Source organism: Vulpes lagopus, chromosome X (genome assembly GCF_018345385.1).
Source record: "Vulpes lagopus strain Blue_001 chromosome X, ASM1834538v1, whole genome shotgun sequence".
NCBI classification, from domain to species: domain Eukaryota; kingdom Metazoa; phylum Chordata; class Mammalia; order Carnivora; family Canidae; genus Vulpes; species Vulpes lagopus.
In genome coordinates, this window is record NC_054848.1 from 12012954 (window position 1) to 12036691 (window position 23738).

General features: G+C 40.1%; 1 protein-coding gene and 1 pseudogene across 1 annotated transcript in view; both read left to right on the forward strand.

Annotated features, from left to right (window-relative positions):
- CA5B (carbonic anhydrase 5B) overlaps positions 1-23738 on the forward strand; it is a 59918-nt gene that overhangs the window by 14443 nt on the left and 21737 nt on the right. The window lies entirely within an intron of this gene.
- LOC121483187 lies at positions 12225-12881 on the forward strand (annotated as a pseudogene).

The window sequence follows — 23738 nt, forward strand, 5'->3', positions numbered from 1 at the left end:
GGGATCCTGAGATTGAGTCCCACATCAGGATCCCCATAGGGAGCCTGCTTGTCCCTCTGCCCGTATCTCTAAAGAATAAATAAAATCTTTAAAAAAAAATCACCACACACCGATTACAATGGCAAAAATCCAGAATAGTGATAACACCAAGTGGTTATGAAGCTGTGGAGCAACAGGAATTCTTACTCATTGCTGGTGAAAATACAAAGATGGTACAGCCATTTTGGAAGATAACTTGGCAGTTTCTTTCTTTTTTTTAAATTTTTTTAAAAATTTATTTATGATAGTCACACAGAGAGAGAGAGAGAGGCAGAGACATAGGCAGAGGGAGAAGCAGGTTCCATGCACCAGGAGCCCGACGTGGGATTCGATCCCGGGTCTCCAGGATCGCGCCCTGGGCCAAAGGCAGGCGCCAAACTGCTGCGCCACCCAGGGATCCCGGCAGTTTCTTTTAAATGAAATATGTCCTTGCCATACAAGCCAGCAATCATATTCCTTGTTATTTGTTCAGCATTGTTGAATACTTACATCTACACAAAAACCGCACATGGCTGCTTTTCGTAGCTTTATTCATAATTGCCAAAACTTGGAAGCAGCCAAGTTGTCCTTCAGTAGGATGAATGAATACCTTAACTGTGGCATAGCCAGACAATGGGATTTTGTTCCTCACTGAAAAGAAATGTAAGAATTTTAAATGCAAATTACTAAGTGAAAGAAGTCAATCTGAAAAAGTTATGTACTCTATGACCCCAAATGTATGACATTCTGGAAAAGGTAAAACTATGGAGACAATAAAAAGATCAATAGTTGCCATGTGTTAGAGTATAGGGAGGGATGAATAGGTGGAGCAGAGGATTTTAGGGTAGTGAAAATACTCTTTATATTATGATGGATACAGGTCAATATACATTTGTCCAAACCTGTGGAATATATAACACCAAGAGTGAACCACAATGTAAACTATGGACTTTGGGTGTTATCATGTGTCACTATAGGTTCGTGAATGATAACAAATGTACTACTCTGGTGGGGGATGTTGATAATGGGGATGCTGCATGTGTGGGGGCAAGGGCAAATGGGAAATCACTGTACCTTAAGTAAATTAATGGAGAAATAGTTTTAAAAAATTAAACATGAGGGGTGCCAGGTGTCTCCATTGGTTAGGTGTCTACCTTCCGCTGGGGTCATGATCTCAGGGTCCTGGGATTGGGCCCTATGATGGGCTCCCTGCTCAGTGATAATTCTGCTTCTCCTTCTCTCTCTGCCTTTGCCCCTCCCTCCTGCTCTTGATTTCTCTCTCTCTCTCTCTAATAAAATCCTTTAAAAAATCAAATATGAGATCTTAGACCATAACAAAAATATTGTTAATTCTTAATCTAATTAAATATAAAAACGATCATCTAGAATTGAAATGGTACATATTTGCTATTTGTTATTATTTCTTTTTCTTTTTTTAAGGTTTTTATTTATAGGGACACCTGGGTGGCTCAGCTGTTAAGCCCCTGCCTTTGGCTGAGGGCGTGATCCTGAAGTTCCAGGATCAAGTCCTGCATCGGGCTCCTGGCATGGAGCCTGTTTCTTCCTCTGCCTGTGTCTCTCATGAATAAATAAATAAAAATCTTTTTAAAAAATTAGAAAAAGATTTTTATTTATAATTTGACAGAGAGAGAGAGCACAAGTGGAGGAACAGCAGGCAGAGGGAGAGGGAGAAACAGGCTCCTCACTGAGCAGAGATACCCGCCCCCCCAGGATCATGACCTGAGCTTAAGGCAGGCCATTCAACTGACTTAGCCACCCAGGGGCCCTATTTGCTATTATTTCATTGATTTTTATTGTTCATGATCTCTACTTTTAGATTGAAGAGAAATATTTTTTTAGGACAATGTGAAATAGAATGGCACTGTATAAAATCTAGCCACTAGTCCCATGTGTGTATTTTCATGTAAATATAAATTTATTTATTTATTTATTTTTAAAGACTATTTATTTATTCATGAGAGACACACAGAGAAAGGCACAGACACAGGCAGAGGGAGAAGTAGGCTCCATGCAGGGAGCCTGACATGGGACTCGATCCCGGTCTCCAGGATCACACCCTGGGCTGAAGGTGGTGCTAAACCGCTGAGCCACCCTGGCTGCCCTCATGTAAATATACATTTATTAAAATGTTATGGCTACATGTTGCTAGCACTTACCATATTGAAAATTTCCATCATCAGAGAAAGTTCTATGTGACAGAATTGGTCTGTATTATAACTGAACTGTGTTAGAAAATTCTCCTGTTATTTGTCCAATTAATTTTGAAGAACAGGGATGCCTGGGTGGCTCAGTGGTTGAGAAACTGCCTTTGGCTCAGGCAGTGATCCCGGATCCTGGGATTGAGTCCCACCCACATAAGGCTCTCTGCAGGAAGCCTGCTTCTCTTTCTGCCTATGTCTATGACTCCCTCTGTGTCTCTCATGAATAAATAAATAAATAAATCTTTTAAAAAAAGATTCACATTATCTAATTAAGAAAAAATTTTTTGAAGGGCAAAACTCCTAGAGAACAATAGTATTAAAATTTTTGTTTTGCAATGTCTTCACTAAGAACTCTGATAATCCCTAAGTAATAGAGATTCAGGATGTGCCAGATGGAATCTCTCATTAACATTCAAATAACCTTAAGAAACAATAGGCTGATTAAGAGCCCCCTGGAATTATTAATAGCTCCAGGGGTTTAGGCAGCAACAAGAAGCTGGCAGCAACAAGGAGCTAACAAATAGCTCTGAACAGAGCCCGAGGAACTGTGGGCTTTAGTGTGCTGAGAACTCCATGTGTATGCTGCGCTTACCTGGGTTCAGCCTCAAAGTGCCTTTTACAGCTCTCATGCTCTGAGAAGACAATTTGTGATCATCCTTAGCAATGGTGAATCCTATCACTGTGCCCAACCATAGGCCTATTAGGATGATCTTCAGTTACACGAAGAAATCGCACATCTCAAGAAAAAGGACAGTAACAGGTCAAGGCACAGGAGTAAAAACCAATGAGGGTGTAGAACAACAATGTCCAGAGAATAAATAATGTGAGCTACCAACGAGCCATATAGGCAATTCTATAATTTCTAATAACCACTTTTAAAAGAGAACAAATAGGGATCCCTGGGTGGCGCAGCGGTTTAGCGCCTGCCTTTGGCCCAGGGCGCGATCCTGGGGACCTGGGATCGAATCCCACGTCGGGCTCCCGGTGCATGGAGCCTGCTTCTCCCTCTGCCTATGTCTCTGCCTCTCTCTCCCTCTCTCTCTGTGTGTGACGATCATAAATAAAATTTAAAAAAAAGAGAACAAATAATATGTTCATTACATCTCAAAATTGGGGGAAACTCATTCTAATATAGCAAATATGTAGATAAAATATAGTAAGTAGGCAAAATTATTTTTACCTATATATTTGTTGAGGAGGAAAAATATTTAACCTAGCATATCCAAAATATGCCCACTTTAACATGAGATGAATATAAGAATTATAAGTGAAATATTTTGCATTCTTTGTTTTGTATTATGTCTTTAAGGTCCCTAGGTATTTTACATTTATAGCACGTCTCAATTTAAACAATCACACAGGATGAGTGGTTACCTTATTAGGCAGTGCAGGTACAGAGAATAGATGCCAAGAAATATCAGCAGATGAAGGGATGCTTAATGTAGTCTGGGGTTGTCTGAGAAGGGGCTGGAAGTGATCTTTAGAGCCTGTAGGATTTTAAGAAATGAGAGAGAAATGGGTAGATGTGATCATGTGGACCATTGGGGAGGAAGTATTTCCTCTACTTTTGAAGATCTTCTGGCCAGACAAGAATCAAATTGACAGGGGCAGTCCCAGTGGCTCAGCGGTTTAGCGCTGCCTACAGCCCGGGGCGTGATCCTGGAGACCCAGGATCGAGTCCCACGTCAGGCTCCCTGCATGGAGCCTGCTTCTCCCTCTCCCTGTGTCTCTGCCCCTCTCTCTCTCTCTCCTCTCTGTGTATTCTCATGAATAAATAAATAAAATCTTTAAAAAAAAAAAAGAATCAAATTGACATGAGACAGATTAATAGGAGAAATCAAATTTAATAGCTTATGTAAGGGGAACCCACATGGACATGGAAATTCCAAAGATAGTGAGGCAACGTCCAAAGATAGTGAGGCAACGTGAGGCTTATATAAGCAATAGAGAAGGGTAGGGGGTCTGAGGATACAAAGGGAAGGAGGATCATTATCAGAAAGGTGAGAGGAGATGTTTGGAAAACAAAGATTACCCTATTATGCAGGTAAGTCTCATAGGTAAAGAGGAATCTCCATTAGTAGCTCTCTTCCCAGAATAAGCAGGCAGTTAAAGGAGAGGTACAAAGCTTTTTCTGAAAAGCTTTTTTTCTGCTGGGGTTATTTGCTTTTAACTCAAAATAACATTCGTGCCAAAGGGACCTATCTTGGGGCAACCTACCCTTGGCCCCTATGGTTTGCTCCTCTGAAACTTTCCCGAAGTTTCACACAGTAAAAGTTGAGCTGGTAAATTGTCCATCTCAATGAACCAGTCTTAGTCCTGACCATAGGTCAGTTCAGCTAGGTTCATTTCATCTCCACTGTGATGCAGATATGTTTTCAAAATTAGGCCTTTGGTTCAAGTAATCAGGTACTCAACAATAGGCATTTCTATGGGAATGGAAGAAAAGCAATGGTTAATGATTGAATCAAATTATAAACCCATTTTTGAGTTCTGAGGATAGCTAGTGGAGAGATTTCTAGATGTCAAGCTTGAAGCACTTTCAGACAGAGTGAGAGCAGGCAGTGGTACCAGAACTTCCTGGTGTGTAGTTTGAGTGTCCCTGGTGATCTTTGAGTGGCCCATAGAATAGCAGGCATGAGGACTGTCTACACATGAGCTGTTGCGGGGATTTCTCTTAAGTTTATATCAAGTCGTTCATATTTTGCTTGTAGGGCTTTGGGAAAAGGGAAACTTTAGTTCTAATCCAACTCAGAAAGGAGGGAGAAAAAGAAAAAAAAAACACCTTAGTTTGGAGAATTGCAGCAAGGCATTGGGGGAACTAGAAGTCAGGATCTAGCCTTGTTTATAACAAATCTTAGAATCTAGTACTTAGAGATCCCTGGGTGGCTCAGCGGTTCAGCGCCTGCCTTTGGCCCAGGGTGTGATCCTGGAGTCCCGAGATCGAGTGCTGCATCGGGCTCCCTGCATGGAACCTGCTTCTCCCTCTGCCTGTATCTCTGCCTCTCTCTGTCTCTCATGAATAAATAAATAAAATCTTTTAAAAAAAAGAATCTAGTACTTATATAGGTATGTTATTCAAACATATTTTGTCTCTCTATAATCACCCTGATTTCTACCAAAAATAACCAAATGAACATTTGTTTGCAAAATAAGTCTAGTTTTAAAAACTTGGCCTAATTATTTACATAAGCACTGCAATAGTGATTGTGACTATGTAGGTTCTTTTATTTATTTTTATTTTATTTTTATTTTTATTTTTTTCGGGCATGTAGTTTCTTTTAAATCCTCTTTGCTTTCTCTATAGTTAAGAGTCTGTTTCTTGGTTAGTCTCTTTTTTGCTTTGTTCTTTTGGTTTGTTTCTTAAATTTCACACATGAGTGAACATGGTGTTTGTCTTTCTCTGACTTGCTTACTTTATTTAACATTATACCATCTAGCTCCATCCATGTTGTTGGAAATGGCAAAGTCTCATCTTTTATGGCTGAGTAATATTCCGTTTTGTGTGTGTGTGTGTGTGTGTGTGTGTGTGTGTGTGTGTGTATCTACTTCTTCTTTATCCATTCATCTATAAATGAACACTCAAGCTGCTTGCATAATTTGGCTATTGTAAGAAATGATGCAATAAACATAAAGGTGCATGTATCTTTTCAAATTAGTGTTTTGATATTCTTTGGGTAAATACCTAGTAGTGCCGTTACTAGATCATATGGTAGTTCTAATTTTTAACTTTCTGAGGAACCTCTATACTGTTTTCCAGAGTGGCTGCACCAGTTTGCATTCCCACCAACAGTGCACAGGATTCCTTTTTCTCCATCTCCTTGCCAACACTTGTTAATTGTGTTTTTGATTTTAGCCATTCTGACAGGTATGAGTTGACATATCACTGTGGTATTGATTTGCATTTCATGATTAGTGATGTTGAGCATCTTTTCATGTGTCTGTTGACCATCTGTATGTCTTCTCTGGAGAAATGTCTGTTCATGTCTTCTGTTTGTTAATCGTATTTTTTGGGTTTTAGGTGTTGATTTGTATAAGTTCTTTTTTTTAAGATTTTATTTATTTATTCATGAGAAACACAGAGAGAGAGAGAGAGAGAGAGAGAGGCAGAGACACAGGCAGAGGGAGAAGCAGGCTCCATGCAGGGAGCCCGATGTGGGACTCGATCCTGGGACTCCAGGATCATGCCCTGGGCCAAAGGCAGGCAATAAACCACTGAGCCACCCAGGGATCCCCGATTTGTAGAAGTTCTTTATGTATTTTGGATACTAACCCTTTGTCAAATGTCATTTACAAATATCTTCTCCCATTCCATAGGTTGCCTTTTAGTTTTGTGATCATTTTCTTTGCTGTTCAGAAGCTTTGTATTTTGATGTAGTCCCAATGGTTTATTTTTATATTTTTCCCCTTGCTTCAGATGACATATCTAGAATAATGTTGCATCAGCTGATGTCAGAGAAATTACTGTCTGTGTTCTCTTCTATTTGAAGAGACTCTGTACTCTTATGATTTCAGGTCTCATACTTTGGTCCTTAATCCATTTTGAGTTTATTTTTGTATATGGTGTAAGAAAGTGATCCAGTTCCATTCTTTTGCATGTAGCTGACCAGCTTTCCTAACAGCATTTGTTGAAGAGACTTTTTCCCATTGGATAATCTTTCCTGCTTTGCCAAAGATTAATTGACCATATAATCATGGGTTTATTTCTGGGTTTTCTATTCTGTTCCATTGATCTATGTGTCTGTTTTTGTGCCAGTACCATACTGTTTTGATTACTATAGCTTTGTAGTGTATCTTGAAATCTGGGATTGTGATACCTCCATCTTTGTTCTTCTTTTTCAAGATTGCTTTGGCTATTTGGAGTCTTTTGTGGTTCCATGTTAATGTTAGATTACTTGTTTTAGCCCTATGAAAAATGCTGTTGGTATTTTGATAGGGATTACATTAAATGTGTGGATTGAGTAGTATAGACATTTTAAGAATATTTGTTCTTCCTGCTGGAACTTCTTGTAAGGAATTTCTAGATTGAACTTTTAACAGCCTTAAGGCCACAAAGTATAAGAATATTAATGAAGTTTCTGAATTCTGGAGGGTTCAGGTAGGGAGAATTCGTTCCTGCTATATTTCCATACTGCTTATAATGATGTAGTTTATCAAATTATTATAGGCCAGTTAGCTTCAGAGAAAAGATTTCTTTAATCTTGAAAAACAAACCATTTAAAAAAGTCAGAAATGTCTTAAATGAAAGTTGCAAAAAATTATAATTATCATCTTCAGTTCATTCAGTCCCATGTTTTTGTTTTGCTTAAATCCAGTTTTTCCACTAGTTTTAGAAATTCTTTTTTTTTTTTTAAGATTTTATTTATTCAGAGACAGAGAGACAGAGAGACAGACAAAGAGAGAGGCAGAGACACAAGCAGAGGGAGAAGCAGGCTCCACGCATGGAGCCTGACGCGAGACTCGATCCTGGGTCCCCAGGATCACACCCCGGGCTGAAGGCGGCGCTAAACAACTGTGCCACTGGGGCTGCCCTAGTTTTAGAAATTCTTACCTAGTTCAGTTTTATGATCCTAAGGTTATCAGAAACTTGTCCTTTTCTATGAGTTTATATGAATCTTTTATTTTTTTATTTTTTATTTATTTTTTATTTTTTTATTTATGATAGTCACACAGAGAGAGAGAGAGAGAGAGGCAGAGACACAGAGGGAGAAGCAGGCTCCATGCACCGGGGGCCCGACGTGGGATTTGATCCCGGGTCTCCAGGATCGCGCCCTGGGCCAAAGGCAGGCGCTAAACCGCTGCACCACCCAGGGATCCCTGTATGAATCTTTTCTATGAGTTTCACTGAAGATGAAATACATTTGCAGTGGCATCAGTGTAAAACAGTGACTGTAAATGATAACAGTTAAAAATGGTAATGTTTAAAGATTTGGTTAGAGTTCATTATGATGCAGGTGGCAAGGAAATGTGATTATTTCTCTGACATACAACACTTCAAGATAATAACATAACACTTGATAAACATAGGAAATTATTTTGGCTAGCTATAAAATCCTTGTTTTGTAGGAAGATAACTTTAAAGATAAAAACATTTACAATATCTTATTAAGAGCAGATCAATAGTTTAAGAAAATTTTGAGTTTTTTAACAAAGAGAAAACAAGAATTTTAACTTTGCATTAGTGTATTTTTGACATTAAAACCCATTTACTCACTTAAATTTATTCTAGTTTTAACTAGTACTAACCATACACAAAATTCCCTTTTAAAGATTCCCTCTTTATAAACCTTCTTCAACTTTCCTGAGTTACATTCATAGTTTGCTTTTTTCTTTCTTTCTTTCTTTCTTTCTTTCTTTCTTTCTTTCTTTCTTTCTTCCTTCCTTCCTTCCTTCCTTCCTTCCTTCCTTCCTTCCTTTCTTTCTTTCTTTTTTTCAAAAAGATTTTATTTATTTATTCATGAGAGAGAGAGACAGAGAGAGAGGCAGAGACGCAGTCAGAGGGAGAAGCAGGCTCCATGCAGGGAGCCCAACCTGGGACTCCATCCCGGGACTCCAGGATCAGGCCCTGGGATGTATGTATCGTTGGTCCTAAACCGCTGAGCCACCCGGGCTGCCCAGTTTTCCTTCTTTAAATAATCAGTCTCACTTTAGGAAAAAAATTTCTTTTCCCTCATCAAAAAATGTATTCCCATTCCCCATATTTTTTCTCCAAAACACAAATCTTACTTTTCTTACATATAGAATTGTTTTTCTTATTATTTCTAGTAGTCTTAAATATATTTATTACAATTCTTAACTCTTAGGAACCTTAGAGTCTAGTGAAAATTAATACTAAGTAACTGTAAACTTTTGTTATACCAGCATTCTTTAGATTAGCAAATTTATGAATACATTTCATAATTTCTAGAAACAAGCATTTTTTTCATTGTATAGTTGCTTTTTTTTTAAGATTTTATTTATTTATTCATGAGAGACACAGAAGGAGAGAGGGGGGCAGAGACACAGGCAGAGGGAGAAGCAGGCTCCATGCAGGGAGCCGACATGGGACTTGATCCCTGGTCTCCAGGATCTTCAGCCCTGGGCTGAAGGCGGCACTAAACTGCTGAGCCACCTGGACTGCCTCACATTGTATAGTTTCTTAAATCACATGGCAAGTTTACTAATAAAACCACATTTATTTTTAGTTTCTCTGCAATAAGACAAAAATAGACCTATGTTTATTACTTAATGTTTCGTTATTTTATCTTACTTGGAAATTATGCAGATATTCAACAAATTCAGCTCATCATCTGACTCAGGAAAATTCCAAAAATTTCAGGTTGCCAAACGTTTTGGAAGCTACCCAAAAGTTTACCTATAAATCTTTTAGTCTTATTTATATCTATTTAATCTACTTGTTCTTAACAATTACGTTCAGATTACCTACAAAACTTCATGAGGCATTGGACAAAGTTAACCCTTATTCTAATATTTTTTGACAAATTTGCGACAGAGACAAGAACCCATTTGACCTTCCTTAAACACAGATAAAAGTCTTAAATTTAACGCATAACTCTAAAGGCAATTTTATTTTACAAGACCAGTGCTCTAACCCCTGAGCTATAGGGCCTCGCAGCAATTTTATTTTAATTAAACCAACAACCTTAAATTAGCTTTAGTACTGAATATTTTCCCAGATCACATAAACTTGAAAAAAAATTTGAGTTTCTATCTTTCAGAGTTTTGGAATGGAATGCTCAATTCTTAAAGGTCCGAAGCCCTTGCCTTCAAACCAACTAAATAGAGCTCTTCTACAAGTTAATTTTAACAATACCATCCAGAGATAGAGAAAATATCCAACATTTATAACATATATAGACAGACAAAATCCAAACAATCTTCTAGCTTTTGTTCTTACTAATATTTGTGGAAGGGACATTAAAGACACAATTTCCAAATACCTCTCCCCACCTCTTTTTTTTGGGGGGGGGGGTACTTTTCTCTAAACTTCTCCTTAATTGTTTATATTTCACAGAATAGCTTGGGGCACCTGGGTGGCTCAGTGGCCAAGTGTCTGCCTTTGGCTTGGGTCCTGGTCCCTGGGTCCTGGGATCGAGTCCCACATCAGGTTCCCCGCAGAGAACTTGCTTCTCCCTCTGCCTATGTCTCTGCCTCTCTCTTTCTGTGTCTTTCATGAATAAATAAATAAAATTAAAAAAAAAAAAAGAATGGATTTTAGGTCCTAGAGAAGATGGGAGTAGGAAATTTACATCACAAAGGCAGAGAAAACGTCCACATTTTCTCCAAAGTGGAGATTTGGTGCATATCTGTCTATTATGAAAGGTGCTAGAATCGGAGTACCAAAGCCATTCTAGAAGTTTGTATTTTTAAAAAACTTCTTTATCCCTTTTTTTCTTCAGTCCCAGGTAATTGTGGGCTGTATTTACATTTTATTTTATTTTTAAAAAGATTTTGTTTATTTATTTATTCATGAGAGACACACAGAGAGAGATGCAGGACTTGATCCCCAGGACCCCAGGATCATGACCAGAGCCAAAGGCAGATGCTCCACCACTGAGCCACCGAAGTGCCCCTGTATTTACATTTTAAAGACTTATGATCTAGAAGAGACAAGAAGAATGCAAAAAATTTTTTGTTTGTTTTTTTTTCCCCAGAGTTACAGGGCAATTGTGATTTAAAACTTACCTTTTATAAAGTAGAGGACAACTGTTTTAATATCCTGATCTTTCTTTCTTTTTTTTTTTTTTAATATCCTGATCTTTCATAATATCCATAAACATTTTGAGAGGAATAGGTGAAGTTTGGGGATTGGTAAAGAAAGATAGGTGGGCTTTCCTTGGCTTCTGGAGTTGCATTTCTCGATTTGTAGATATTTGTAAGACAAAGAGTTGTTTTTAATAATTCCTCTAAGAATTAGATTATAGCCTGGATATCAAAGGACTGATTTATCTTTTTAACTAAATTTGCTTCTTTATATTAGGGAGGTTTTTTTTTTAATTTATTTTTTATTATTTATGATATTAGGGAGGTTTTTAACTAAAATAAGAATCAAAAGATTTTTATCTTTGTAAAGCATCTTAACATTTAAAGCTTTTTAATGTTAATGTTTTTAAAACATTTTAACCCTTCTTTTTTTTCTTTCTTTCTTTTTTTTTTTTTTTCATTTTAACCCTTCTTTCTAGGTTCATAATTCAATGTAGGCTTCTAATTATCCCTGAATAATGGCCTTTTGCAGATCATTTCTAAGAGGGCCTAGGAGAAATTTTGGTCCTATTTCCTGTGAAGAGGGTTTGTGATAGTCATTCTTTTTAATCTATAAATTTAATAGGATCTTTTCAAAGTGGAGGCTAAAGGGCTTTATAATCTAAAACACCTTGCTGCAGTCCAGGAGAAATGAATTCTTTTGTAGTAGGGGGTCTAGGATATATCTGCAAAGGAGGTTGCATTGAAATGCCTGAAGCTGGCAGAGCCTGATTATCAATCCTTGGAAGTAGGAGCAAAGCAAGCCTTATTGCCAGTCTCAGATACTTTTGTTAAATTCATTTCCTGGCTTTGAGCATTTACATGAAGACCTGTATACTTTGAACCTAGAGAACCTGAGTGCTCCCTGTAAATCTTATATGGAAAAGAAATTCTTAAGTCTAATTTCTGTGATTTTATCTTATCAAGGGAGTCTCTAAGACTAGCCATTATACTAATAAGACAAGTGAGAGCTCTCAATAAAGAATATTTTTCTTTTAAATATAGCCAATTTTTAGCCCCTGCCTTCGGCCCAGGGCGATCCTGGAGACCTGGGATCGAGTCCCACTTCTGGCTCCCTGCATGGAGCCTGCTTCACCCTCTGCCTGTGTCTCTGCCTCTCTCTGTGTGTGTCTCATGAATAAATAAATAAAAATCTTTATTAAAAATTTTTAAAAATATATAGCCAATTTAAAGGTTCCATTGTCTGGCCATTAATGAGTAGGATCTATTAATAGCAAGATATATCCAAAAAGGGCAAGGGTTCTCTCTTTCCAGACCTGGCTGAGCAGGAGGCGCCATCATGGGAGTCGACATCCGCCACAACAAGGACCGAAAGGTTCGGCGCAAGGAGCCCAAGAGCCAGGACATCTACCTGAGACTGTTGGTCAAGCTGTACAGGTGTCTGGCCAGACGAACCAACTCTACCTTTAACCAGGTTGTGTTGAAGAGGTTGTTCATGAGTCGCACCAACCGGCCACCTCTGTCCCTTTCCCGGATGATCCGGAAGATGAAACTGCCTCGCCGGAAAACAAAACAGCTGTGGTTGTAGGGACTATAACGGATGATGTGCGTGTCCAGGAGGTGCCCAAGCTGAAGGTGTGTGCACTGCGCGTGAGTAGCCGTGCCTGGAGCCGCATCCTCAAAGCTGGAGCAAGATCCTCACCTTCGATCAGTTGGCCCTGGACTCCCCACAAGGGCTGTGGCACCGTCTTACTCTCTGGTCCACGCAAGGGCTGACAGGTGTACAGACACTTTTGCAAGGCCCCAGGAACCCCACACAGCCACACCAAACCCTACGTGAGATCCAGGGGCCGGAAGTTCGAGTGTGCCAGAGGCCGCAGGGCCAGCCGAGGCTACAAAAACTAACCCCAGATCCTGCCTTGTTATTAAAAAGATTTAGAAAATAAATAAATAAAAAGATTTTGAATGCTAAAAAAAAAAAAAAAAAAAAAAAAAAAAGGGCAAGGGTGACCTGTCCCTGTGATCCAGAAGTTTACTCCCAAAATTAGTCTAAGAAACCAAAGACTGGAATGACTGGGTAGCTCAGTCATTTAAGTGTCTGACTCCTGATTTTGGCTTAGGTCATGATCTCTGAGTCATGAGATCGAGCCCCACATTGGGCTCTGTGCTCAGGGTAAGTCTGCTTGTCCCTCTCACTCTGCTCCTTCCCCTGCTCATGTTATTTCTCTCTCTTTAAAATAAATAAATAAAATCTTTAAAAAAAAAAAAAAGAAAAAGAAAGCAAAGACCTTTGTTGCACAAACAGTAAGGATGGTGTGATGAAAACGGTATCTCCAATCTCCCACAAAATTGTGAGATGCTTCTAGTTACAGACCTACTAATCTGTGATATGGGGTGGGTGATACTGTAATGGGACTTTCCAGCACTAACAAACAACAAGGATTGAAATGACAAAGGTTCCTCTGGACTGGAACCTCTCAAGTCAAACACCCGGGGAGCCGACACAGCTGGACAGAGAGAATCTGAGTTCCATTCCCAGTCTGTTTAACTGACCACCAAGGTGTACCCTGGTAAGCACACTCTGGATGGTGGAGACCAAAGAGTGTTCTCAATGGTCATATATCCAAGCTTTTAGGACATAGAATAAGATGAAAGGAAAAATATTCACTCGTTAACAGTCTTGGCTAGGCCTTGGGTCTCTTAGAGACACACTATATCTAAGAAGGAGGTGCCACAGGGTTGGGGACTGGGCTGTTTTACAGTATACTTTGATGCATGGTTTTCTTGAGGTTGGCAGGTGACCTAGTGAAAATGTAACCCATTCTGTGACTGACTGATCCTGTCATGGGAGTCTTCTTGTGGTGAATGCTCTAACAGCTTTTATTTTATCTTATTTTAAAGATTGTATTTATTTATTTATTAGAGAGAAAAATCACAAGCGAGACAGAGAGGAAGAAGCAGAATTACCACTGAGCAGGAGCAATGTGGGGCTCCATCCCAGGACCCTGAGATCATGACCTGAGCCAAAGGCAGACACTTAACTGACTGAGCCACCCAGGCACCCAATTCTAATAACTTTTAAGTGCTCAGCCCATGCCCACCAGTTTTGTGGCTTTGTCTTCTAAGATGTCCCTTTAGCAATAGGCTTTACCTGATGTGTGTACCAAATGATATAGACAAAAGAAAGCAAAGACCATCTCTGGGAGGAAATGGTTCAGTAACCATATAGAGTATTCTATTTAAATTCCAGAATCACTATGCTCAAGGACAAATATTTCCCACAAAGATTTTCTCTCCTGCTAATCTAAATTTAGAAAGAGAGAAAAAGGACTCTTACCATCCTCATTCCATTGGACTCTACAGGTAGAGATTCTTTGAGGCTGACAGGATAAGAAATCTCACTTTCTGCTGGCTGAATGTCAGATGTCCCAAGGCTCTCTTAACTGTGGCAGTGTCAGGGCAAGAGGTGTCCATCTAGTGAGTTAAAGTATCCTGCCCACTATGCCAACTGTTGGGGAGGAAGAATTTCTTCTACCCTCCCAGGTCCTTCTAGCCGGATGAAAAATCAAATTCACATGAGACAGATTAACAGGAGAACGTCAAATTTAAAACCTAAGGGGAATCTAAACAGACAAGGAAATACCAAAGACAGTGAGGCAACCTGAGCCTTATTTAAGCTAAAGAGAGGAGTAGAAGCCTGAGGACACAAAGGGGAGGAAAACCAGTAGCGTGAAGGTGAAAGGAGATGTTTGGAAAACAAAGGTTGTCCTGTTATGCAGATGAGTCCCCGAGGTAAGGAGGCATCTCTGTTAATAGCTCTCTTCTGTTAAAGCAGGCTGTTGAGGGGGAGGTAAAGAGCTTTTACTGATCTCCTGGGTTTGGATTGCTTTTAACTCAAAATAAGGTTCATGTTAATGTGGCCCATCTTGGAGTGGCCTGCTCGTGGCTCCTAACGGAACAAAGGAAGTTTTCTGACCTAAACCTGCTTGCCTGGTTGGAGAGATTGTGAGTGTAAGGTAGATAGCCTTGGTATCAACTTGTTTGGTTTTCTTTATCAATAAAATAAGCATTAAGTGCCTTCTTTGTGCCTGGTACCAGTTTCGGCCTAGAGGTTGCAGAAGTTTAGGACACAGGCCCTAAGACTCGGGCCTTGACACAGGCCCTGGAGGCAGATAAAGCAAATACACACTGAAGGAGCAATGGTTGAGTGTGAAAAGGGCAAGAATGAACATGATGTGAGTTCAAAAGGAGGAACTGTCAGAGCAGTGGGAGAAAATGTCAAAATCAAAGTCTGGAAAGATGGAGTGGAGGGGAATGAGAGAGCAGGAAAAGAAACCAAGGGGCATGGTATGAAGTCTGAGGTCTAGGGGCCTGACCTGGGCTGTTGGTCATGGCAAGGCAAGGAAGAGAGAAACCTGAAAGATCCTTAAAGAAAAAGGTAATGTGATGATCAGTAGGGTAATAGGGATAAAGATAAAACGGGACTGGACTCTTCCCAGGGATGTTCTTTATCTTATACACTCAGGGCACAAGCAGTGATTGAAAGCCAACTCAGTTGTAGATTGCAGAGCAGTGGGGGAGGCAGAAAGCCACGTGTATATGTGTAGGAGAGAACACATAATTTTCCCTCCACCCTTCTGAGTTCTTGGCTGAGACCACCCATAATAAAGGACAGATGAACAAGAGAAAAACAAATACAAGTTTAGTAACATGTGCACCTCCTATGTACCTGAGAAAGACCTAGGAAAACAGAGAAGCTCCCCAAGATGGCCAAAGCTATCACCTTAAACACTATCTTCAGCTAAAGGCAAAAGATGCTTAAAAAAAAAAAAAAAAAAAAAAAAAAGATGTTGAGGGGGACAGGTATGGTAGGTCACCAAGCAAAGCACAGTAAACATGGGCATGGTTGTTGTGTAAATTTCAGTCCAGTCCAGCTTTCTCCACCGATGAGAGCTGCTGGTGACTTAGAGTCATCCTCTTCCTAGTCCAGAGACAGAGACACTCGCACACGTGGAGATTTCCCTTATAAATGTAAATTTCCCTGACAAAAAGAGTAGCTTCTACTCAGTTTTCAGAGCTTCTCCCGTGTCTGCTGTTTCCAAAATAATCAGCTCAAAATAAGCCTTCTGCCAAAGAGACATATGGGATGTATATTAAGCTCCCCTTCACCACCCCAAAATATGCCTTTGGCAGAAGGCTTATTTTGAGCTAATTATTTTGAGAAACTTCAGACATGGGAGAAGCTCTGAAAGCAGAGTAGATGTTATCCTTTTGTCAGGGAAATTTACGTTAAAAAGGGGGGCTGTACCAGGAGGAGAGCCATTACCAGAGACAGCTTTTTCATTAGAGAGACTTACCTGCTTGGGAAGGCAGACTTGGCTCTCAGTACATTTCCTTTTCTCACCTCCCGGTGAATTGCCCTCCTCCACTTTGAAGCCTCAGAGCCCTGTTCCATTCCTTACCTCCAGTTGTGTTTAAGACTCAATCACGTGGCTGCCTTTTAAGTCTCATATCTTTGCGGGTCTCTGGTCAGAAAGTAGATAATTTAAAAAAATTGTTTGTCCTATTAATCTGTCTTTTTGTTTTGTTTTTTTTTTTTTAATTTTATTTATTTATGATAGGCACACAGTGAGAGAGAGAAGCAGAGACATAGGCAGAGGGAGAAGCGGGCTCCATGCACCGGGAGCCCGACGTGGGATTCGATCCCGGGTCTCCAGGATCGCGCCCCGGGCCAAAGGCAGGCGCCAAACCGCTGTGCCACCCAGGGATCCCTAATCTGTCTTTTTGTTACAGTGGTGGTGGGGGGGGGGGATATCTCAGCTAAGGACCTAGAAGCTTAGAGGGAAAATTATTTGTCCTTCCCTACAGGGGCATAATTTGTTACCCTTCATATGAATATAATATTAACTACACTAGTATAATAAAACTTTTGAAAGAAAACTATCAGAGTGGTATGATTAGAAAATAATATTTAGAGGGGATCATATTATAAGGTAGTAGCCAGAGAACATTTTACTGAGAAGGTGACAATTAAGCCCAAGACCTATAGATAACGGGGTAGGTGAATGAGTGGAAATTGATTTCTGAGGAGGAGCAGGAACTGAGGGGCCAAGACAGGAATGTGCTTTCTATGTGTTGGGGGTTGAAAGAGGGACAAAACGGAGGCATAGGGTGGTACAAGCACAAAATAAATCAAAGCCAGGACCAGTCCTACAAATAAGACCTAGAACCAAGCACATTACCACTATGGAATCTATAGGGATTTTGTGGCTCATCAGCTGTATATTAGTGACACCTTCAAAAAGACTGTGTAGCTCTGCTCACTGAAACCGTAGTTAATATAATTACTGTTTCTGTTTATTTCATTTTCACCTTAAAATGAAGGCCCTATTAGTCAGAACACTTAGTCCTCTTCCTATTTTGAGGGAAAGTATGAGCAACTACCAAGATATCATTTCAATCTGTATTTTGTTAACATAGAGGAAGAGGATAGGAGGAAATAACAAAATGTGAATTATACTTAGCAGAACAAACCTTTGGCAAAGTTGTCTTCACTAGGGTGACAGTAATCAAGGGCCAAAGGAGGAAATGGTGGGGGAAAGAAAACTTTCCAGAAGCTGAAATTGTGAATCAAAGGGCATAAATTGATAGGAGTGTTAAGATCCTAACGGAGCAATGAAGGAATAGGCCTGGTTTGGGGCGGCTGGTGTTTGCCTGGGCGAGGGTAGATTCTGGGCATTTCCTGAATGCAGTGTGAGGGACAAGTCAAGATGAAAGGAGAGATCGTCTTGGCGATCTTCTTGTTAGTTTCTTTCTTGCCTAGTCTTTACAGGAGACCCTCATGAACTAGTTTTGAAGTATGTGAATTCTCAAACCCTCAGCCACAGTCTAAGTATCTTATAGGGGAAGGAGTTGCAAGGTCTCTTTGTGCCAGGTGTCCTTACAACGAAATCAGTCACTCTCCCTGTTTCAAGGACTTGTCAATGTGCTTTGTCCTCAGCTAGCCCTGTGTTCCTCCATCAATCCCAAGACTCCAGGATTGTGACCTGAGCCAAAGGTAGATGCTTAACTGACTGAGCCACCCAGGTGCCTCTTTATCAAATGTTTAAATAGTTAGTACCTATTCTCCACAAACTGTTCCAGAAAATAGAAGAACTTCTAAATCCATTCTGTGAAGCCAATAACATCCTGATACCAAAATCAGAAAAGACATAATAAAAAAGGGAACCAGAGGCCAATACCTCTGATGAATATAAATGCAAAAATCCTCAACAAAATACTAGCAAATAGAATCCAACAATACACTAAAAAAAATCATTCACCATGACGAACTGGGATTTATTCCCAGGATGCAAGAGTAGTTCAGTATTCGAACATCAATCAGTGTGATACATCACATCAGCAAAAGAAAGGCTAGAAACCGTATGATCATTTCAATAGGTGTAGAAAGAGCATTTGACAAAGTACAACAACCATTGATGATAAAAGCCCTTAAAGGGAACATGCCTCAACATAATAAAAGCTATGTATGAAAAACCCACAGCAAACATTATCCTCAATGGGGAAAAACTGAGAGCTTATCCCCTAAGGTCAGGAACAAGACATAGATGTCCACTCTCACTTTTATTCAACAGAGCACTGGAAGTCCAGGCCACAGTAGTCAGACAACAAAAAAGAAATAAAAGGCATCCAAATCCATAATTAAGAAGTAAAACTTTCATGGGGTGCCTAGGTGGCTCAGTCAGTGGTTAAGTATCTGCCTTCAGGTCAGGTCATGATCCCAGGATCCTGAGATCAAGCCCTGTGTCTGGCTCCCTGCTCAGCGAGGAGTTGGCTTCTCCCTCTCTCTGCTCCCCTTCCCTCACTCATACTCTCTCTCAAATAAATAAAATCTTAAAAAAAAAAAAAGTAAAACTTTTACTATTTGTAAATGACATGATACTACATATAGAAAACTGGAAAGACTCCACCAAAAAACTACTAGAGCTGATAAATGATTTCAGTAAAGTCACAGGATAAAAAAATCAATGTACAGAAATCTGTTGCGGGCAGCCCCGGTGGCTCAGCGATTTAGCGCCACCTTCAGTCCAGGGCGTGATCCTGGAGACCCGGGATCGAGTCCCATGTCCGGCTCCCTGCTTGGAGCTGGCTTCTCCCTCTGCCTGTTTCTCTGCCTCTCTATTTCTGTGTCTCTCATGACTAAATAAATAAAATCTTTAAAAAAATCTGTTGCATTTCTGTACACTAATAATGAAGCAGCAGAAAGAGGAATTAAGAAAACAATCCCATTTAAAATTACATAAAAATTAGATACCTAGAAATAAACCTCACCAAAGAGGTGAAAGACTGGTACTCTAAAAAGTATAAAACATAGGTGAAAGAAATTGAAGTGTGACGCAAAGAAATGGAAAAACATTCCATGCTCATGGACTGGGAGAACAAATATTTTAAAAATGTTTACACAACCCAAAGCACTCCATAGATTTAATGCAATTCCTATCAAAATACCAACAGCATTTTTCACAGAACTAGAACAGAAAATCCTAAAACTTATATGGAACTACCAAAGACTCTGACTAGCTGAAGCAGTTTTGAAAAAGACTAAAACTGGAGGCATCACAATTCCAGATTTTTATTTATTTATTTATTTATTTATTTATTTATTTATTTATTTATTCATGAGACAGACAGAGAGGCAGAGACATAGGGAGAGGGAGAAGCAGGCTCCCTGTGGGAGCCAGATGAGGGAGTCAATCCCAGGACCCAGGGATCACAAACCTGAGCCAAAGGCAGACGCTTAACCACTGAGCTACCCAGATGTCCCACAATTCCAGATTTCGAGTTATGTTACAAAGCTGTAGTAATCAAAACAGTATGGCACTGGCACAAAAATAGACACAGATCAATGGAACAGAATAGAAAACCCAGAAATAAACCCACAATTATATGATAAATCTTCAACAAAACTGGAAAGAATATGCAGTGGGAAAAAGATAGACTCTTCAAGAAATACTGTTGGCAAAACTGGACACCTATATGCAGAAGAATGAAACTAGGCCACTTTCTCACGCCATACACAAGAATAAACTCAAAATGGATTAAAGACCTAAGTGTGAGACCTGAAATCATAAAAATCCTAGAAGAGAACATAGGCAGTGATGCCTCTGACATCAGCCATAGCAACATGTTTCTAGATATGTGTTCCAAGGCCAGGGAAATAAAAGCAAAAATAAACTATTGGGATTGCATCAAAATAAAAAGCTTCTACAGCAAAGGAGATGATCAACAAAAATAAAAAGCAGCCTAGGGAATGGGAGAAGATATTTGCAAACGACATATCTGACAAAGGGTTAGTATCCAAAATATACAAGGCATGTATACAACTCAATATGAAGAAAACCAAATAATCCAATTAAAAATGGGCAAAAGACATGAACAAACATTTCTTAAAGAAGACATAAAGATAGCAAATGGACACATGAGAAGATGCTCAACATCACTAATCATCAGGAAAATCAACTCAAAAGCACAATGAGATTTCTTTTTAAATGTTTTTTTTTTATTTATGATAGTCACAGAGAGAGAGAGAGAGAGAGAGGCAGAGACATAGGCAGAGGGAGAAGCAGCAGGCTCCATGCACCGGGAGCCCAACGTGGGATTCGATCCCGGTCTCCAGGATCGCGCCCTGGGCCAAAGGCAGGCGCCAAACCGCTGCGCCACCCAGGGATCCCCGCACAATGAGATTTTACCTCACACCTGTCAGAATGGCTAAAATCAGTAAGACGAAAAACAACAAGTGTTGGTGAGTTTGTGGAGAAAAAAGAACCCTTTTGCACTGTTGTGAGAATGCATATTGGTGCAGCCATTGTGGAAAACGATATGGAGACTCCTCAAAACATTAAGGAATCTACCCTACAATCCAGTAATTGCACCCCAAATACAAAAACACTAGTTCAAATGGATACATGAACCCCTATGTTTATTGCAGCATTACTTGCAGTAGCCAAATTGTGGAAGCAGCCTATGTGTCCATCGATAGATGAGTGGATAAAGGAGAAGTGGTATATATATATACAATGGAATATTATTCAGTCTAAAAACGAATGAAATCTTGCCATTTGCAATGACATGGATATAGCTAGAGAGTATAATGCTGAGTGAAATAAGTCAGTCAGAGAAAGACAAATACCATATGATTTCACTCCTGTGTGGAATTTAAGAAACAAAACGAATAAGCAAAGGTAAAAAGGAGACAGAGAGAGATAAACCAAAAGACTCTTTTTTTAAAAAAAGATTTTATTTATTTATTCATGAGAGACACAGAGAGAGGCAGAGACATAGGCAGAGGGAGAAGCAGGCTCCATGCAGGGAGACTGATGTGGGACTTGATCCCGGGACTCCAGGATCATGCCCTGGGCTGAAGGCAGACACTCAACCGCCAAGCCACCCAAGCATCCCAAACCAAGAGACTCTTAACTATAGGTGATGGTGAAATAGGTGATGGGGAGTAAGGAGGGCACGTGTCATGATGAGTACAGCATCCTGTGTACGGGATTGTTGAGTCACTATCTTGTACACTTGAAAGTAATACGACACTGTATGTTAACCAGACTGAGACTAAAATTTTAAAAGTCAGAACAAAATATAGTACAACTGAATCAGGGCTGTTCCAGGGGTTTCTAGAAGTTTAGAAAATATCACACAAGTAATGAAATACAGCTTTTTATCCCAACAATAGCAGATGGATAATCAATACTAAAATTAAAGGACATAAATTGAATAAGGCACTACAGCATAACAAAAAGAGGAGGAAGATATGGCTCCTGTCTGCAAGGAACTTGCATTGTAATCAGATTGTGACTGTCTTGCACCCATTTTTTAAAAAGATTTTATTTATTTATTCATGTGAGAGAGAGAGAGGGGGGCAGAGACACAGGCAGAGGGAGAAGCAGGCTCCATGCAGGGAGCCTGACGTGGGACTCGATTCCGGGACCCCAGGACCACACCCTGGGCCAAAGGCAGGCGCTGAACCGCTGAGCCACCCAGGGATCCCCATGCCTTGCACCCATTTGTATGTACTTTTCACTCAGGATTTATGAACGGAAAGTTGTCATTCTTTTCTAAAATAAGTTCTTGTCCTTCACCAGTTCTTTTACACTAAGGGAAAATACCAAAGACGTTGGGTTCAGACTTCTCTAGAGATGGGAGTACTGCATTATATGAGAAAGGAAAAAGAAAAAGAGAATACTCTGTTGTATCTGCCTATAGCTTTTAGCTCTAGACCAAGATTTCTCAAGTTCGGTATTATTGCACTATTTGTGGCCAGACATTTCTGTCCTGTGGGTGCCTCTCCTATGAATTGTGGGATAGTTAGCTGCATCCCTGGCTTCTACCCCTAGGTGTAAGTAGGACCCATCTCCAGCTGTGACAACCAAAAATGTCTCTGGACATTACTAAATGACCCCTAGGAACAGAATTGCTCCCTCCATTACGAATCACTGTTCTGGCAACTGCCGGAATGCTTTGTCTATAGTGCTGGGGCACTTTTTGCAAAAATGATGAGGCTAAGATCTTGAATTTCCAATTTATGAATTTGGGGCAGCTACCTCAATAAGAGAGATGTCTTCTCTCTAAGAGTAAACCAGGGGTGTATTTCTGTTGTTTATTTATTTATTTATTTTTTATGAAAAGTGGAGGGTCGAGGAGCCTTGGGTGGCTCAGTCAGTTAAGCATCTGCCTTCCGCTCAGGTGGTGATCTCAGGATCCTGGGGTGGAGCCCCATGTCAGGCTCTCTGCTCAGCAGGGAGTCTGCTTCTGCCTCTGCCCCTCACCCACTCTTGTGCTCTCTCTTTCTCTCTCTCTCTCTCTCAAGTAAATAAATTAAATCTTAAAAAACAAAAAAGAAAAAAGACAAGTGGAGTGTCAGAGACCCCACTAGACACATGGGATATTGACTGAGTGGCAACTACCTCATCACTTTCTCAAATCCTTAGGCTCTTAGCAGTGGAGTGAGGTACAGAGTGTCATTGGTAGTGATTTATCCTGAAACACATTTCTTCTGGTTTTCCTATTGGTCTTGGTTTTGCCCATCTGTGGTGCTCCTAAGGGGCAGAGCACAGGGGCACCCCAAATCATGCATGTAGTTCTATCCATCATGCATGGATGTCTCAACAGCTCTATGTGCATTACAGGTAATCCACTGAGATTTATCCAGGACTTACTATGAAGACCCGGTGCTAAAAAAAAAAAAAAAAAAAAAAAAAAAGACCCGGTGCTTGACCCTCTGTAGGAAAATCAGGACAATTCCGTGTGTACACCTTAACCTGTAGTGGAGTCAGGAGCTCTCCTAGTCAGTTGCAGACCCAACAGGAAGAAATAAACACTGCACTGGGACACTACTTCAGCTACTAATACATTGTCTCAGCCTGAGGAAGGAAGCCTGCCCCTTCTTCCCCAGCAAGAGCTCAGCCAGTGAGAAACAGTTACAACTCAGGCCTTGAATGAGAAGCCGCTATATTTCCAGCTCCCAGATTCCTCCAGTGGATTTTTTGTTTCTAAAGGCCTTCCCAGCTTCCTCCTTCACTCTGTAAAGGAGCAGCCCTCTCCTTTGCTCTCTGGACTTGTCTGTGATTTTACCATAGCTTACTTGTTCCAGATTGTAATGCTTTGCTATTCGCCCCCAACCCCCAAAAAAACTTTTTTTTTTTTTTTTTTTGGTGGTAAAATGAGTGGCAGTGTTATCCGTAAGGTAAGCATGTGTCAAACTAAGAAGAAATCACTCCTTTTCCTCCCCAGAAT